At 36.8% G+C, this 17,096-nt stretch overlaps 2 long non-coding RNA genes across 2 annotated transcripts in view; one reads left to right on the top strand and one right to left on the bottom strand.

Moving 5' to 3' along the window:
• LOC117678310 (uncharacterized) overlaps positions 1-5,633 on the top strand; it is a 28,322-nt gene extending 22,689 nt beyond the window's left edge. The window contains exon 3 of the long non-coding RNA XR_015728594.1: positions 2,240-5,633. This is a non-coding gene — a long non-coding RNA (uncharacterized LOC117678310). The remainder of the gene's footprint in view (positions 1-2,239) is intronic.
• On the bottom strand, positions 1,479-16,393 carry LOC148113074 (uncharacterized). The gene is made up of 5 exons (XR_015728595.1): positions 16,149-16,393; positions 14,136-14,166; positions 9,823-9,958; positions 7,117-7,223; positions 1,479-2,383 (listed from the first exon to the last, which is right to left on the bottom strand). It is a non-coding gene; the product is annotated as an uncharacterized LOC148113074 (long non-coding RNA).
• Positions 16,394-17,096: the final 703 nt, after the last annotated feature.

Below are 17,096 nucleotides of genomic sequence, written 5' to 3'. Positions count from 1 at the left end.
GTACAGAGGTTTCCTGCTGATACAGATAGTCCTCAACTTATAACAGTTCATTTTATGACTGTTCAAATTTACAATAGTACTGAAAAAGAATGACTTATGACTGTTTTTCACACTTCTGTTGCAGCGTCCCCATGGTCATGTGGTCAGAATTGAGACGCTTGGCATTGACTCATATTTATGATGGTTGCAGTGTTCTGAGTTCATGTGATTACCTTTTGTCACCTTCTGACAAGCAAAGTCATTCGGGCAACCAGATTCACTTAAGAACTATATTACTAACTTAACAACTGCAATGATTCACTTAACACCTGTGGCAAGAAAGGTCATAATATGGGGCAAGGCTGGTTTAACAAATGTCTCATCTAACAACAGATATTTTGGGCCCAATTGTGAACATAAATTGAGGACTACCTGTATTGGAGTTTGAGCATAATGTATATTAGTCCTGTTTTGAAATTTAAAAAATCTTCAAATATAATGTGTAAATCCTAAAATGTTGGAAGCTAATGTGGTACAAATATTATTATAGCTATTTTATCATTATTATGTAGTGTCAGAAAATAGGTTTTTTTCTTCAGAAAAGAAGCAAATTTTGGCAATATTTTCCTGTATGAAATGCAGTGTAGATGCATTAGCTTAACTGCATGGTATTAACTGCAATGTATGAATATATGAATAGCCAGTCTTTTGCCTTGTAATCATATTTCCAGAATATTTTGGTAACATTTTCAGGGATATGTAGGATTCCTACAGCTCCCTTCATTCAACGTAGGCAAGCATGAATATGAATGTTTTGGGTTTCACTGGAGCTTTCCCATAGTCCATTAAATCCCAATGGGAGACATCATGAGAAACTCAACCTAGATACTTTTCTTATATCAGGAAGCATAGCCAGCCACCAAGACTGCAGACTGATGGACAGACATGTGTGATATAGAAACAATGCCCCATCTTGCAATAACATTAACTCAAAAGACTAACAAAAGGAAGTTCACAGCACTTTGAAACTGAGGCAGAAAAACTGAGCTTCTTTTACAGAAAGAAGAACCCCTTTACAGAACCAAAATACATTTTGCAAAATACGATTAAATATTCAAAGGAAGAATTTCAACAACTACCTTGAAGTTTAATAGCTTCATTTTGAAATTAAAACATTCCTCAGAGCTATGAAGCAGCTGCATATCTGGTATCCTAGTCCTAAACATACTGCTGCACAAACCTATGCAGAATAACTATTAGCATCCAACAGAGATTTCTTTTGAAATATTTAGATACTTTCACATTCACTCACATTGAGATTTAGAGTGTGGAAAAATTGGATCCAGAGAGATATCCTGGCTTCAGTGTGTACTTGGAATACAATGCAGGATCAATTGTGCATAGTGGGATGTCCTTGTAAACACAAGAAGTTCCCATACATTTACAGAAATTGAATTTGTTTCAGTGGACACGATTGAAAGACAAGAACAGAACAGAACAGAATTAATACTTTATTGGGCCAAGTGTGATTAGATACACAAGGAATTTGTCTCTGGTGCATAAGCTCTCAGTGTACATGAAAAACAACAGAGTAATAATAATCATAATAATGATCAGTGGTAATAAAAAGTAGGTAAATAAAAATATGAGAAAAATAATAGTAATAGAACCATACTACATGGGTAAATATACTTAGACTTTATACAGTACTGTGGGAATTAGTTGTTCAGCAGAATGATGGCATGAGGGGGAAAAAAAGCTGTCTTTGTGTCTAGCTGTTTTGGCATACAATGCTCTATAATGGCATCCTGAGGGAAGGAGTTGAAATATGTCCAGGATGTGGAGATCTGTAGACCCCGCTTTCTAACCTGTGTAATATACAGGTTCTCAATGGAAGGCAGGCTGGTTGCAATTGTTTTTTCTACAGTCCTAACTATCCATTGAAGTCTGTACCTGTCCTGTTTGGTTGCTGTACCAACCAGATACATTATAGAAGAACAAATGACAAATTCAATAATTTCTCTGTAGAACTGTTTCAACAGCTCTTGGGGCAGTCTGAACATTCTGAATGAGCACAGAAAGAACATTCTTTGTTATGCCTTTTTAATGATGGTTCTAATGTTGAGTGTCCATTTCAAATCATGGGAGATTATAGAACCCCAAAACTGGAAGGACTCTACTGTTAATACTGTGTTGTCTAATATAATAAGAGTTAGTAGAATAAAAGGGCTCCTCCTAAAATCCACTATTATCTTTACAGTTTTAAGCATGTTCTGCTCCAGATTGGTCTGGTTGTACCACAGGACCAGTTGTTCAACCTCCCATCTAAATGCAGATCATCCCCATCTGAAATGAGAACAATGACTGTTGTACCTGCAAACTTCAGTACTTCAACAGTGGGATCCTTAGAGAAAAGAGAAAGTTTTACAAATTTACAAATTTTGTAAATGTACAAATATTCAACTGTTCATATTTGCTGAGATAAAGGTAAGACTCCTAATTTCCTTTCACTGGATCTTCTTGGAATTCTACTTAGAGCTCTCAATGGAATTCTGGTGACATCTACATTCTGTGCAAGATGTAGATCTTCCAAAGAGGTGGTGCCTAAAATTATATGGGTTCTAAGTGACTGTTGGACATTGTGAAATGCTGTTGAAGATAGTACAATTTCTTGCTTCAACAGTGACTGTGTTCTGTTTGTGTGGTAAACTGTTAATGTTCAGTTGGGTGAGGTCCACAGTATTATTGTTCCACCATTCTGCTTTGAGAAACTGTCAAATAATGAGCTCAGAAAATTCCTTGCGGGATCAATGAAGCTTTACCACAGGCACAGTTTAGTAGCAGAAGCAAGTTTGTTGTTTCTTTAGAATGAGAAATGTAGAAGTACCACAGGGTCTTTTAAACAACAACTGGCCTAAACACTAAGTATTCCCTGGCTACCTATGTTATGTGAATTATTAGCAGATTGGAAGTGACATCAATTAGTTATGTGGAGCTGACATTCTGATGGAAATTAAAAATGAGGTACTGTACATACAAATCTCAAATTCATCTCTACATTGCCTAGGGATTTTCTTTCCCCTTTCCTTCCCATAATATAAATTATCGGTTTATAATATAGTATTGTTGACTTAACAATGATATATTTCCAGCTGAAGGCAGAAATGCATTTTGCATTAATAAACTGTTTTGAAATGTGTTTAAGGACTATTTTATTATAGACAGACAAAAAGGCTGCTACAAACTAAATTCAACCATCTCTCAATCACTCCTACCTGTGGCCTGTTGGTGGCGGTGAGCATTTATCAGTGTGGCAGGACATATTATAGATATGATAGACAGCTCAGACAGAAGTCCCTGTACCTTATATTCTCATTGCCATGGGAAAAATTCGCTTGGTATTTTCTTTCTGGCAACTGTGCGGCTGTTCATAATTTGATGGAAAATTGATTAATCACACATTTAACTCAATGCAAGATCTTCTGCACTGTAATAAATTATGGCCATTAATCAATAAGTACAAAGTAATTCCAGCAGTCTGGAGACATGCTGGTTTCTAATAGAAAAGCTTGCGCTCTGGCCTTCCTGCCAGTGACCACTTCATCTGAGGTATTTTGCACCTGCCTCAATCCAATTAGATGACATAATTAATGAATCTCAATGCACTTGATAATCTGTTATACAAAAGGAAGAATGTTTTGGCATATCCATTAAGTTCTGATGTACAGCCCTTTACACACTGAGAAAAAAAAGAGAGAGAGCGAGAGATGATTCAGGCCAGGCCTAAAAGTGCAGTTGAAATCTTATTGGTCAGTTGTGTATAGTGTCTGTAAGTTGTGAGTAAATAGTCAGATCAGGAGAAAAAAGCCAAAAATAAACAGATGTCCTCCTTGGCTAGGAAATGAGTAGAAACTGTACATACACATATGTACACACTGAGACATTTAGGCCATCTTGCGCCTTTCATAATAAATTAAATGGTATGATTAGAATAAGTATCCAGGAAGTATTCTTTTCCAGCCAACCTAATCAATGTTTCCTTGGTTAGTATCAGTTACAGCTTTGCATATCATAGTACTTTTGCACCTGTTCTTTGGAACCAACAAATAGACACCCTATCAATTATATAATAAGCAAAAAGTAGACATAGATTACAAGAAAAGAAAAGAATGGGCAATTATATCACTATGAGATGAAGGGAAAAGATTTTGTTTAAGGACCTTGGAAAAACAATTAGCTGAGGATTAGAGAACTAAAAGACCTTTCCAAACTGTACCTGGAAAATACCTCACCCACTTAATGCCTTCTAAGCTGTCATTGTGCTTGAACTTCAGTCCCAATGATTAATGGAAAGCTGGAGGGCACAGCTAGCAGCTAAAGTCTCAATTATGAAAAAGCAGTAACTAGTTTAATGTGCTGATGCCTTTATACTTAAAGTGACAGCTGTGAAAAATGGCAATATTTCCAATCATGCTTTAATAATTTATCATTCATTTATTGGCATCCTGATCACATCTTAGTCCTGCTTCTGGGTTTCATGTTTTTGTTTTGTTTTGTTTTTTGGGTCCTTTGAAGTCCATGATGGCTCAACAGAAGGAAAAGAAAATTGGTTTCAAGTTTAGGAAGTTACTTCCTTTTGACAAAATCTAAATCTATTTCAGCTGCAGGAACATGTTTAGTTTCTGCTTATTACTTGCACTCTATCTGATGTGGCCCTAAGAAAAATTATACTGAACCACCATAACTAGCCAGATACTTCATGTTATCTTCATATTACAATATCCATCAGTGATATATCCATCAGATTATCTTCACAATTTTCCAGGGAAGCAATGTTTCACCTGCATCATCATTATCGCATTTTAGGCATTAGGCCAAGTCATGCTAAAAACTATATTTTACAGAAATTGAATTATTTTTTATTTATCTTAACTGTTGCTTGTTTGTTTTAGTGTTCTTTGTTTTGGTGTTGCTTGTTTGTTTGATGTTACTTTGGAAATTGTTTTCACTTTTTTTCACTATCACAGTTAATATCAGCTTCTCTTGGGCGGAATCACAGACAGTGATTCAACAATCCGGCTCTCAGATAAATTTTTATATCCTACCACGTTTGCAGGAATGAGCAAAGCTGTTAGAATTCCAGTAACTGACAAGTATTAAACTGAGTCCTATTTATAGTACAGGCCAGTTCAATTATTGTGTCTTTTTGTCCCACTCATCTGGTGAAACTGGTTGGAGGCTTCACGCTTTTGGATAGGACTGAATAGTTATCACACGTCCCTTGTTATTATAATTAATAAGAGCTGGCTTTCATTGTCTCATTAAATATTAAAGTTTGCCAACAATTTCTGGAGAATCTCTGGAAGCTGCACTCAAAACATTGAGAAAGTAGTTTCTGCAGCTTTTCAGCTCTGGGGTAATTACAACATTACAATTTTTCTCAATCACATTACTTAGGGTAAGAGACAAAACTTTTAGCCATATTGATAACCTGCCCATGAACTTCCATTACAAATGTGTCAATTGGTGGCTCTGCTACTAGTACTGTTAATTCCCAGCTTTGTATCTATTTCATAGATTTTGGAACTCTATAAATGATTTTTTAAAAAATCCAAATCAGATTGCAAAACATTGTTAATTTTCAAAAAAAAAAATATTAAGCTTTTTTACTCAGAGGTTACACTGAGTTGTTTTGGTTTGGCATGTTATTCGGAGATAGGAAAGGGATTTTCTAAATGAAAAAAGTGCTGTACCATTTGACACATCATTTCAAATTATGCCTCCATCCAGAATTCCTCCCTCCTTTATTTATTTATAAACCGCCTTTTTGCCCAAGGCAATTGGCGCAACATTAAAAAAACAACAATGCAATTTAGTTAAGCAATCAACCTATTAAAATCCAATAAAATTTTATATCCTAATCAATTTTAAAAATGAAACAAAGCATAGAAACTATAAAGGCACTGAGGGAAAAATAGTACGTTTGTGTTCCTTCATATCAAGCTTTCTTCATCATAGGTAGAATAGGGATGTAGATTGTAGTTCTCCTCTGTGGGCCGGCGGGGTGGGGACGGGGATGGAGGGTGGGACGGATGCTTCCTGAAGCACTCTGCTGGCCAAAACGCAGTGTGGGGGGTCCACACACGCCCCCCCCGTGCTTATTTTCATCCTCCATGGCCTCCTGCAGCACTCTGCTGGCTGTTTTTGGGCCCGTTTTCAGGCCTATTTTCAGCCTGCTTTTTGGCCTGTTTTTGGCCAGCAGAGTGTTTCAGGAGGCCATGGAGGGTGAAAACGAGACGCAGGCTGGACGCACACAGACCGTTTTAGCCGCCAGAGGCACTGCGGGCCAATCCTTTGATATATTCAGGCCTTCCCCATGGGCCGGATTTAAGCACCCCTTGGGCCAGATCCAGACCCCCTGCCTTAAGTTTGATACCCCTTTGGTAGATGATATATTGAAATGTAGTAGCATGAACCAGAGTAGACAATGATGGAAAACTGATCAGGTTCTAAACTAAATTAAACTAAGAGTAATTTTGCCTGAAGTTCTAAATTGCCTCTTTCCATCAGGAGACTGCAGTTTATGGGGAGCACATCTGATTTGAAACCAATTTCTCTGGGGACTTCTACTATGTGGGAAACAAAACTGTGTCAAAAATGCTGTAAGACTTGTAAGAAATTGCCATTGTTTGTTTTAATCAAAGACAGGTTTAGATTGTACTTTATTTTATTCTCTAAATTCAAAGTAATGAACCTAGTATTTATTTGTCCAATTATTCTCTATACAACAATCCTGTGAAGTAGATCATGTGAAGAAACCCTGATTGCTTCAAAGTCATAATGAACTTGTATCCCTGAAAGTAGATTGAACCTGGTATTCCTGTTCATAGTCCAAGACTTTAAATGCTACACTATGCTGTCCTACACTTGTACATTAATTCATCAAACAACAAAGCTGGTTCTTCTGAGTCACAAGAGACAATAATCATTATTCATTTTTAATTTAGAGAGCTTGTAGTGTTTGAAAAAAAATACTGTTCCTAATATTTTTTCCCAATGTGTCATTCAATTAGATGGAAAAACAATTGCTTCCATATTTTTTTTCAAGAAGAGAAAATAATTTAAGGAAATACTTACTGTACTTAATTTAATTATAAAGTAGTCAAAGATGGATATGAGTATCTTCTCTTTCATTATCTATAGCTTTCCCCGCTTCCCAAGAACACTTCATGAGAAATTTCTTCCTACAAATTAAAAAAAAGAAATAGGCAGAAAGAACGACAACCAGCAAGACAGCAGAGTGTTGGATATATGTATGATAGAACAGCAGAATTAAAACCATATGCCATTTTTCAATGATAAATTCACACTACTGAAAGAAACTGGGAGTTTATCTTGCAAAGAGAATTTGCAGGAACTGGGTATGTTTGACCTTGAGAAAAAAATGAGTTTTCTTTGTTGCTAAAGGACCTAAAGACATATAATTTATTAATCCTAATTTATAAGAAACAGCTTCCAGGAATTTTTTCCTAATGTTAACAGAAATTTAGTGATGGACTCATTTAGTTATATTTATGAAGAATCTGGATAGACATTTGTTGGGAATACTTTAATTCTTCCACTAAATTTCTGTATGTGCTGAGACTTTGTGTATTTTGGTTGTGCTTTTCCATCTATTTTGTTGGGTCTTCAGTTTGATGATATCGTTGGATTCTTCCAATTTTCTGACTCTATGAATGTGACTTTTATATGTACACAGATAAGAAAAAATAAAGGGCACATGGCCCTTAGTTTTTCTGTTGGCCATGGATTCCAAGGAACATTCTCATTATTCTCTTGCTGCCTAGTTGATAGACTATTAGTTAAGAGAAAGCAAAAAGAATGATGTTTCGTCCTACTAATAAGTATGGAAAAAGAGAAGACTGGATAAGGATGCTGATAGGTAGTGGTAATGGAAAATTTAAAATGTTGTCCTCTTTAGAAATCCTTTAGCAAATTGGATGTGTCACCAAGGTTTCTGTATGTATTCTTACAATTTTTCAAATCCTAAAAAGCTTTTCATATTTGCGATAGATGAAGAAACTTGAATCAATCACAGCCTGCTATACATCATAAGTAAACAAATCAGTAGACACCATGAAATTTCTTTTGCTTCTATATAGAGAATTTCTTATGAATATAGGTGTCCATATGCTATTTGACCTGAGCCCAGACTCTATATGTCCTTTGACAAAATATGCATTTATGTGAATTGCTGTGATTAACACGTTGTATTTATATTTATTTGGAATAGCAAGGATATGCGAATTATGACATGCCTAATTTCTTAAAATCACTTTTTGTCAGGAATTATTACATTCTGGAGTTATTAAAGCTGCTTTAATATCAAAGCCTTTCAACAATAAATAACTAGAAGAAGAAAACACAGGCAGCTATTGAAAGTCAAAAAATGGAGGGAAAAAATAATCTGTTTGGGAATGAATCTTTACTGAATAAAGACTTTTCCTCATAAATTTAATATTAATAGGTAAGTGCAATGCAATTAAAAGTTAGCTTTGCTAGCCTTTTGAAGCCTAAAATAGAACATATAATTTAGTTCTTTACATAGGTTTATACCTTGCATGTGCTCTGGAATTTCTACTTACTTATTTAATTTATAACTGTATATATTACCATATTTTTTTGCATGATAAAACGCTCCAGATTATAAGGCACACATTAGCTTTAGAGGAGGAAAAAAAAGGAAGAAAAATCTGCCTCTGCCTCTCAGCATCCGTCCAGTATTCATCTGGCTAACGTCCTTGCAGCAAACAGCAAACAGTCTGGTCAGCTTCAGCATGTTATCGCAGCCCCAGCATGTGGTTCGTCAGGGCTCCACTCCATTGTGCCCACCTCCGGTCAACTGAGCTGAGCTGCTGCCTCTGCCAGGCAACGTTGGAGTCTTCGCTGCTGAGCAGCCGATTTGCCTCTCGGAATACCACCGATCAGCTGTTGCAGGTGGTGGCGATCGTCGGTGCTGCTGCTGCCTATTGCCACCCATTCGTCGCCACCTGTTCACCAACCCCATTCACCACCACCTGTTGACCACCACCGATCACCGGCAATTGGCGGTGATAGGTGGCAGCAAATGGACAGCAGTGAACGGGCAGCGGTGATCGGGTGGCGGCAAACAGGTGGCGGAAAACAGGCAGTGATAGACAGTGGTGACAGCAATCCCCACTGCCTAGAACAAGTCAGCAGTGATATTCTGGGAAGCTGATCCAATGGCTGCCACACCAACCGCCCTCCCCTACCGCAATATTCACTCTATAAGACACACAGACATTTCCAATCACTTTTGGGGGATGGGGAAGTGCATCTTACAGTGCAAAAAATACTGTAATTTAATTGATAAGACTGGTTGCTAGACACGATTTCAAATACTGCATGTTTAGGACTGAGAGCTTAAAAAGGTTAAAATGTTAGGACTTCACTAGTATTCTGACTGCCGGCTTCCAGAAAACATTCTTAGTGAGACAGATTATATTCCTTAGTAAGTGCCTATTCATGAAGAAACCTGTTCCTTGAACTTGTACTTTGTCATCTGGTGTATGTTCCTTAGGAACTGTAGGACTTAATTCAATTTGTGCCCAAAGTTGTTGGTCTCAGAAAAGAAATAAACCTGTTTCAGAAAGGATAAAGTTGAATCATGGATACAGTCTGAAACAGATTTATTTCTTTTCTGAGACCAACAACTTTGGGCACAAATTGAATTAAGTCCTACAGTTCCGAAAGAACATACATCAACGGAAGCATGACAAGTATATAGAAAGCTGCTTATTATTTACACTCAATAACACGCACCTTTAATCTTTCAGGAGCTATTCTGAAAAGCAATGTCAGTTCCACAGGTCTTTAATATTCATGTGCGTAACCTTTTTAGAAGCGCCATTCACTTTTCTTCAGAGCAATCCAGGTCTTTCATGTTCACCCCTTTCTTCTGTTAAGCAAGATAAGAACAATGCTTTATTCTGTGAACAATGTCCAAAGGAGAGATTCTTTGTTTTTTCTTCCTACTGCTTCAGCGCAACATTTCTAAGGTTTCACTGAATTAATGCTACCTTAATCCAAATGTTATTTGTAGAATGAGCATTAGGTATCTTATTGGTGTCATTAAGTATACAGAGGTCTGGAGAGGCTGTAAATCCATTCTAATAAGCTCTTTGATAGTGTTAAAAAAGGGCTCTCACCAAATTCCTGCCCATTGAAAAGTAGATAGAAAAAAAGAGTGTGACATCAGATTTAAGCATCAAGTAATGGCTGTTCTCAGTTGATTGTGATATTGCTCATGGCAAGTTGCTGCTGCACATTTTCCTTTGTGCTATAATTTTCACAACAACCTCAAATGGCATGCAAAGGAGGCTTTGGGGCACTAGCTAGCAAGTCTCTGATCTGCACGGGTTAATGGAAAAATTATACAGGGATACAGAGAACTCATCTATAGGTAGTCCCCAACATATGACCACAACTGAGCCTAAAATTTCTGTTGCTAAGAGAGACAGAAGGTGTCTTGTTAGGTGAATTTTGTCCCATTTTGCAACCTTTCTTGCTACTGTTGTTAAGTGAATCACTGCAGTTGTTAATAATACGTTGTTAAGTAAATCTGGCTTTTCCATTGACTTTGCTTGTCAGAAGGTCACAAAAAGTGATCACATGACCCTGGGGACACTGCAACTGTCATAAATATGAGTCAGTTGCCAAGCATCTAAATTTTGATCACATGCTCATGGGGAATGTTCCAATGGTCGTAACTGAAAAACAGTCATAAATCCCTTTTTTCAATGGCATTGTGTGTTCAGTCTGTCACTAAATGAGCTGTTGTAAGTCAAGGCCTACCTGTGTTCCCCATTCTGAAACCTTCCTGAGTGCCTAGGTTCTATTTCATATTAGATGCATTAGATCTTGCATTCATCTAAACAAAGAACCCTTAATATAATTTTAGGAATCCTTATAAGTCAGTAGGCTTCTAGCCGGGTTAAACTGGATTGAATTCCTGCTCAACAGAAATTCAAATCTTTATTGTCAGTGCACAACATATGTACAATGAGATTGGTTGAGTTCCCTCAGTGCACCACCCCAACACCATACAACTCACAGTGAAGACAGAAAATCCCTAACTCAATAAATCATATTAACAAAACACCCAGTCCTATTGCACCAGTGTGAACATGCTACACATTGCGCCTGCCCTGCAGTCCATCATAGTACATAGTTATGATGTTATTTCTCATTCAGGAATCTGACAGCCCATGGATAAAAATTGTTCTTCAGCCTGTTTGTACGGCTGGCTATACTTCTATATCTCCTTCCTGATGTTAGGAGGGTAAAGAAGTGATGCCCAGGGTGAGAGTCATCCCTGAGAATTTTCCTCACTCTTCTAAGGCAGCAAGCCCTAGCGATCTCATCTAGTGGTATCAGGGGACAGCCCACAATGTTTTGTGCTATTACTCACCACCTTCTGTAATGTTTTTCTATCCGTGGCTGTCAGACCAGCATGCCATACCATGATGCAATAAGTGAGGCCACCTTCTATTGAAATCTTTAGGGAACCTGTGTGCCTGAGGACACTGAAGGCAGAATTTCTATGAGCCTTTACAGAGATGGAGAGACATCTGTTACTTGCACCATTTGTAGTCCCCCAAAGCCTGTTTTGTGTCCCTACCCTGTCATAGTCTTCTTTGGCACAAAGAAGTAATCAGCATAGTTCATGCAATTTTTAAGCTAGAATATGTATAAAATAGCTCTAAAATATTCTTAACCATTAGGAAATAAAGAAAAATGTCCCAAAGAAAGAGGAAAATTAATCTAAAAAATCAAGTCCCACCTACATGACTTATGTTAAGTAAAACTACAGCACCTTAAATTGGCCGCTCACTACTTCTAAGAATTAGTTGTCATGAACATGCCTACACATGAAGTTTGAAAAATGGAGAAAAGCAAATACAATTTTAAGGCTCGCAAGAGGCTGATTAAAAATCAGGTTATTATTCAACACCTTGTATGACCAAATTATCAGCAAAGGCCTCTCTTTTGTTTGTTACAGACCACTTTGGTTTGTTTAAAAAAAACCCTGTTATAGAGATTCCATTGGTTAAACCTCAGCATGGAAAACTTATATTCTGCCATTACACAGGTACGACCTGTGTCACCAATTTTGTTATTTTGTCCTGTTCAAGCAGGAATGCACAATCTCTACAGACACATATATATCCATGTGACATAAGGACTGTCATATAAGGTAGTTACATATAAAAAGCCGAGAGAGGCTTGCACATGTATATTAAAATTTATAGATGCAAGTTGTGAAATTATATAACAAAGATACAACATCTTATCAAAGTGGGAATGACACAGATCAGTTGATTTGCGCATCTGCTTAGTTATTGTTTAAAGTGTTAGTTATTGATGGGAACCTTAAAGGTTGCTTTAACATATTTTTATAAATGAAACTGATTGGAAAGGACTTCAACTACAGAACACCTTCAAATAAAGGTGAAATGAAGCAGCTGCTTTGACTGATGGATTGGCTGGCAAAAATTGTAGCCCATCTGCTATAACTTTCTACTTTTTGTCCAGAGCAATCATTTCATTGTGCATGCAAAATATGGCTCTCTGTGGCAGAATGCAAACCGAACAACTGCCTTATGGGTGTTACTCTGAAGGGTTCCTCAGAGCAATACATTCTGCAGTGAGCAGAGAATTCCTTACAGCAGTATCTCTTAAGGCAATCAAATGGTACATAGAAAATATACATAGGAATGAGTAAAGAGGGCAATAGGTCAGTGGAGGTAAAAACACATCTTCTTCTTGCTTCAAGTGAGTCTTCTTGAACTATTGCTGGAATTTTCACTTCCCACACATATCCCCAGACATTTTGATTTGGCAATTGGCATCATAAATATTTACAATCAATAGATGGCAGCACAGAGATGGAAAGAATACCAACTCTTTGCTGCCATCTGGAGAGCATACTTCAGATTTGAAGACCAGATTTTGGTAGCCCTACCATTAGCTGTGATGCAAGCTAGCTGCTTTACTGTGCCCATGTTTCTTAATTCTTATGAGAGTTCACAAAACCTTTGTCCTGTTAGATACCTCAAAGGTACAGATAAATGGTAGGCATGTTTTGTATGTTGGTCTAAAGACTAATGCTCTTGAGGAATATTAAAATGTGAAAGATTAATAATTGAAAATATTGTCTTCTTTATACTCTAAACCTGAGCTGTTTTTTTTTAATGAAAAATATAGTAAACCACAAGGTAATCATCAAATTTCATTGTAAATCCTGCTTGACATTTGCAACAATGCAAAATCACTTTATTTCATTCTTTATTGAAACCAGAGAAATTAAACTGATAATTTATTTTCCATTTCATTCCTGAATCCTGTAAAATGTTTAAATTTTCACAAAACAAACTGGTTCCAAATATGGTAATAAAGGCAGACTTGTAATAACACTATGCTATAATGGCCTGTAAAACAAGACATTCAGATTTAGAGAGCTCTGTTAACAGTTAAGCTTCCACTGACCACCTGCAGAGGATTGCAGGAAAAGCTGCCTTTTGATCTTCCTTGTGAAAGGACCTTAAAGGGTGGGAAAAAATAGAAGGGAAAATAAATGTGGATGAACCTTAAAAGATATTTGGTGGAAATATTCTGTTTGGAACCATTTAGTCCTTTGAACAAGAAAAATACTATGTACAACATTAAATCTATGGCTAGGAAAAGGGAGGAACATCTGTGTTTAGGTCAAGCAGGATCAACATACATTTCATATAACTGTTAACTTCTCTTACAGGTCATTGCCTGTCTGCTAGACTCATTTGTTTAAAAAAATAGTCTATACTGTTAAAGAAGGTCAATAAAGATGCATAACTTTGACCTGAATGGAAAAAAAAAAGATAAGCTTCATTATTCTGCTACAAATAGAAAAATCAACTTCTGCAGTAGGCTGAGCAATTTAGACCTATGTGCTAACATCTATCCCATTTTACTTTAGAGATTTATGTAAATCCCTTAAGGGTTTCACATTTAAGTATAAAAGAACCTTGGAAATCATAAAACATTTACAAGTTAATATTTTTTTAGAGAACATCTATTTGAAAAAATAAACTTACCAGAACCATGGAAACTACAGTGGCTGCATCTCTATAATGGCAGAAGAAAGAAAGGGAGGGAGGGAGTGGAGAGGGAGGGGGAGAGAGGGAGAAAGAGAGGGAGGGAGGGAGAGAGAGAGAGAGAAGGAAGGGAGAGAGATGGAGAGAGGGACAGAGGGGGTAGAGAGGGGGGAGGGACAGAGAGAGAGAGAAAGAAAAAAGAGAAGAAAATCTTCAAATGTGAAAAAAAATATGCATGGGATAAACATACAGAAAAAATGAAGAACGAAAAAGATGAAAAGAAGAACTTTAATAGCATACCTAAAAAGCATACTTAGGGTTGAAAGTATAATATCATTTTTTATTGCAAGCAGCATATTAAACCCCTATTCAGCTATGTATAACATCTTATTTACATGTTCCCTTTAAGAGTTTGTGAAATACTGTACAATTGACATAGAGGAATTAAAATGTGAGCATTTGGAGCAACAAGTATGTATCTGATTAATAGGTTTTGTCATTCACTGTGTAAAATGCTACACCACTGATAATTAAAATTGTAGAAGGCCTGTGAGTGACAATACAAAAATAAAACATTCATTTTTGAAATAAATAGAAAGTTTTTCCTACTAGGAGATTGATGGAAATAATCAGATTGTTTACATCAATTGACTATTTCAGCTTTCAGGCAGTTTTTTTTCTTCTTCTTTTTTTTCTTTTTTTTGCTTGTTGGTTAGAAACACCAAGATTTGATTTAAGGGAATATATTGGAACTTTATGGTTGAGATAACATTAAGCTACTAGCCTAAATTCTGTTCTTCCTGTTTTAATAAAACTTTCCATATAGTAGTATATTCACTTTATAAGATATATTGCAGCCTAAAAGATACAAAAGAAAATGCTAGAGAAGCTGAGCAGGTTTCATTGCGCTCTCCTTGGAATTTCCACACAACCATTTTCTTGACTGTGTGAATGCCAGGTAGGTAGTCAATTTCAGCCTGCAATTTGGCAGTTCAAATGTCACCAGGCTCAAGGTTGACTCAGCCTTCAGTCCTTCCAAGGTCAGTAAAACGAAAACCAGATTGTTGGGGGCAATATGCTGATTCTGTAAACCGCTTAGAGAGGGCTGTAAAAGCACTGTGAAGTAGTATATAAGTCTGCTATTGCTATTGCTTTTATACATATTGTCAACTTTATGTGCAAAGAAGAGATATGCACTCATGGGAAAAGATATCAACATTTTAGCCATGTATAAGAATATTCATTCAAGTGGTGGAGCAAAGATGGATTCACTTCAGACAAAGTCTAAGTCTCAAGCAAACGCAGATCCAAGTTGAGGCAGAATCCAAATAATTGCATACCAAGTTAGAAGCCAAATGTTTGATATGGATATAGGAAGTTCTATAGCCACTTTTTCAAGGAAGAAGACTGCAGATTGTTTTGGCAGGGAAAGTGTGGACTACAGTGAGGGATGCAAAAAGTCATATGCATGGATAGATCAAAATTTTCTGGAATTTTTAGAGTTCTTTAATTTTTTAAAAAACTTAGGGGATGTGGTTTTTCTACCAGAAAATGGTAGGGAGCTGTGATTCTGATATTTGGCTGTTGGAGTCAGTGTGGGCTCCAAGAGCAATATAAAAGGATCTACAGCCAGCCTTGAGTATTTATTTGCCTAGTCCAGTCTTACTATATAAGACATGGTTATTCAAGTTCCTCTTGTATGACATAAGGCATTACTAGCTGACCTTGGCTGAGCTCAAAAAGCTAAACTGAGCTTTGTTAGCGCTTGGATAAAACTACCAGGAATTCTCAGTGTTGTAGGCTATGCTGGAAAGCAGGTTCCCACCACCCCCACCATCAAATGGCAAAGAAATCAATGGCAAATTACTTTTGTAACTTTCTAGGAAAACTACATAGATATGGCCATGAGATTACCAAGATTTAAGCTTCATTCAGAGGACACTGTGCTTATTGTTAAAACAATAATAGAAAAAGCAGGATCTCTCACTCTAAGCAATAAATAAATATACTCACCAGTATAAAAGACAAAGCAGGCAGGCAGTGATATTCTGTTGCTGCATTTAATTATAACATTCCTCTTGTGCTGATATGATTTTTGCTGATGGATAAAATGTAGTGAATATTGCAGGGAATGCCCAAAAGGAAGTTTGCACTTAACAGTATTTATGAGAATATCTCTCGGAAAAAATAAAACTCTTGGAGAAATTGCAATACAATAAGAGATGAAAACATTTCTTACATTCTCCAAAATGTCAAGACAATTCTATATTCTGGGTTCTATATTCTGGGAGGTCCTAGTGGCAGCATGCTTGGAACAGTCATTGATTTTTGTGGAACTTGGCTCTGAATGCTTTTTCTTCTAAAGGCTGTCAGCTTCTTGAGTACAATCTATTGGCAGGACAGTGGGCAGAATCGGAGAGGGAAGGACAAGAGACAAAAATGGACAGATCTGGTAGTAGTAAATGGCAGGGTTTGCAACGTTGCAGACTAAGTCATTTTTTTCTTTCTTTTCATCGATCTCTTCCTCTGTAGGATCCCATTCTCTCATACCATATGAAATCACACTAAGGCTAGCCCAACAAGCATACATTCCTCATGTTCCCATTTCAAAATCACAGTTCTTAGTCTCTACAAAGTCTAGTTGTAGCCGTGAGATCCTATTTGAAATGGTTTGCTTATAATTGTACAATTGCCAGCTCAATTGTCACTAACTGGCATTCTAGACATTCTGCTCTCAATCAGCTTGCAAAATTCCTGAAAATTTAACAATTGGCTCTCATGATCTGGCTTCAGCATGCTACTGCTCTTACCCATAACCGAATGACAAAGAAAAAGATTAAAGACAAGGGTGAGTATTCATAGGAATGCCAGTGGATTCATTATAATTAAAACTAGCTGGATACCTGTGCTTCGCTACAAAACTATATGATGAGGCTTGATAAATTGACACTTAAAGCTTGA

The sequence above is a fragment of the Pantherophis guttatus genome, chromosome 6, assembly GCF_059756535.1.
Source record: "Pantherophis guttatus breed Tessera chromosome 6, ASM5975653v1, whole genome shotgun sequence".
In the NCBI taxonomy this organism is placed as follows: Eukaryota; Metazoa; Chordata; class Lepidosauria; order Squamata; family Colubridae; genus Pantherophis; species Pantherophis guttatus.
This window is presented reverse-complemented; position numbering and strand designations above follow the sequence as displayed.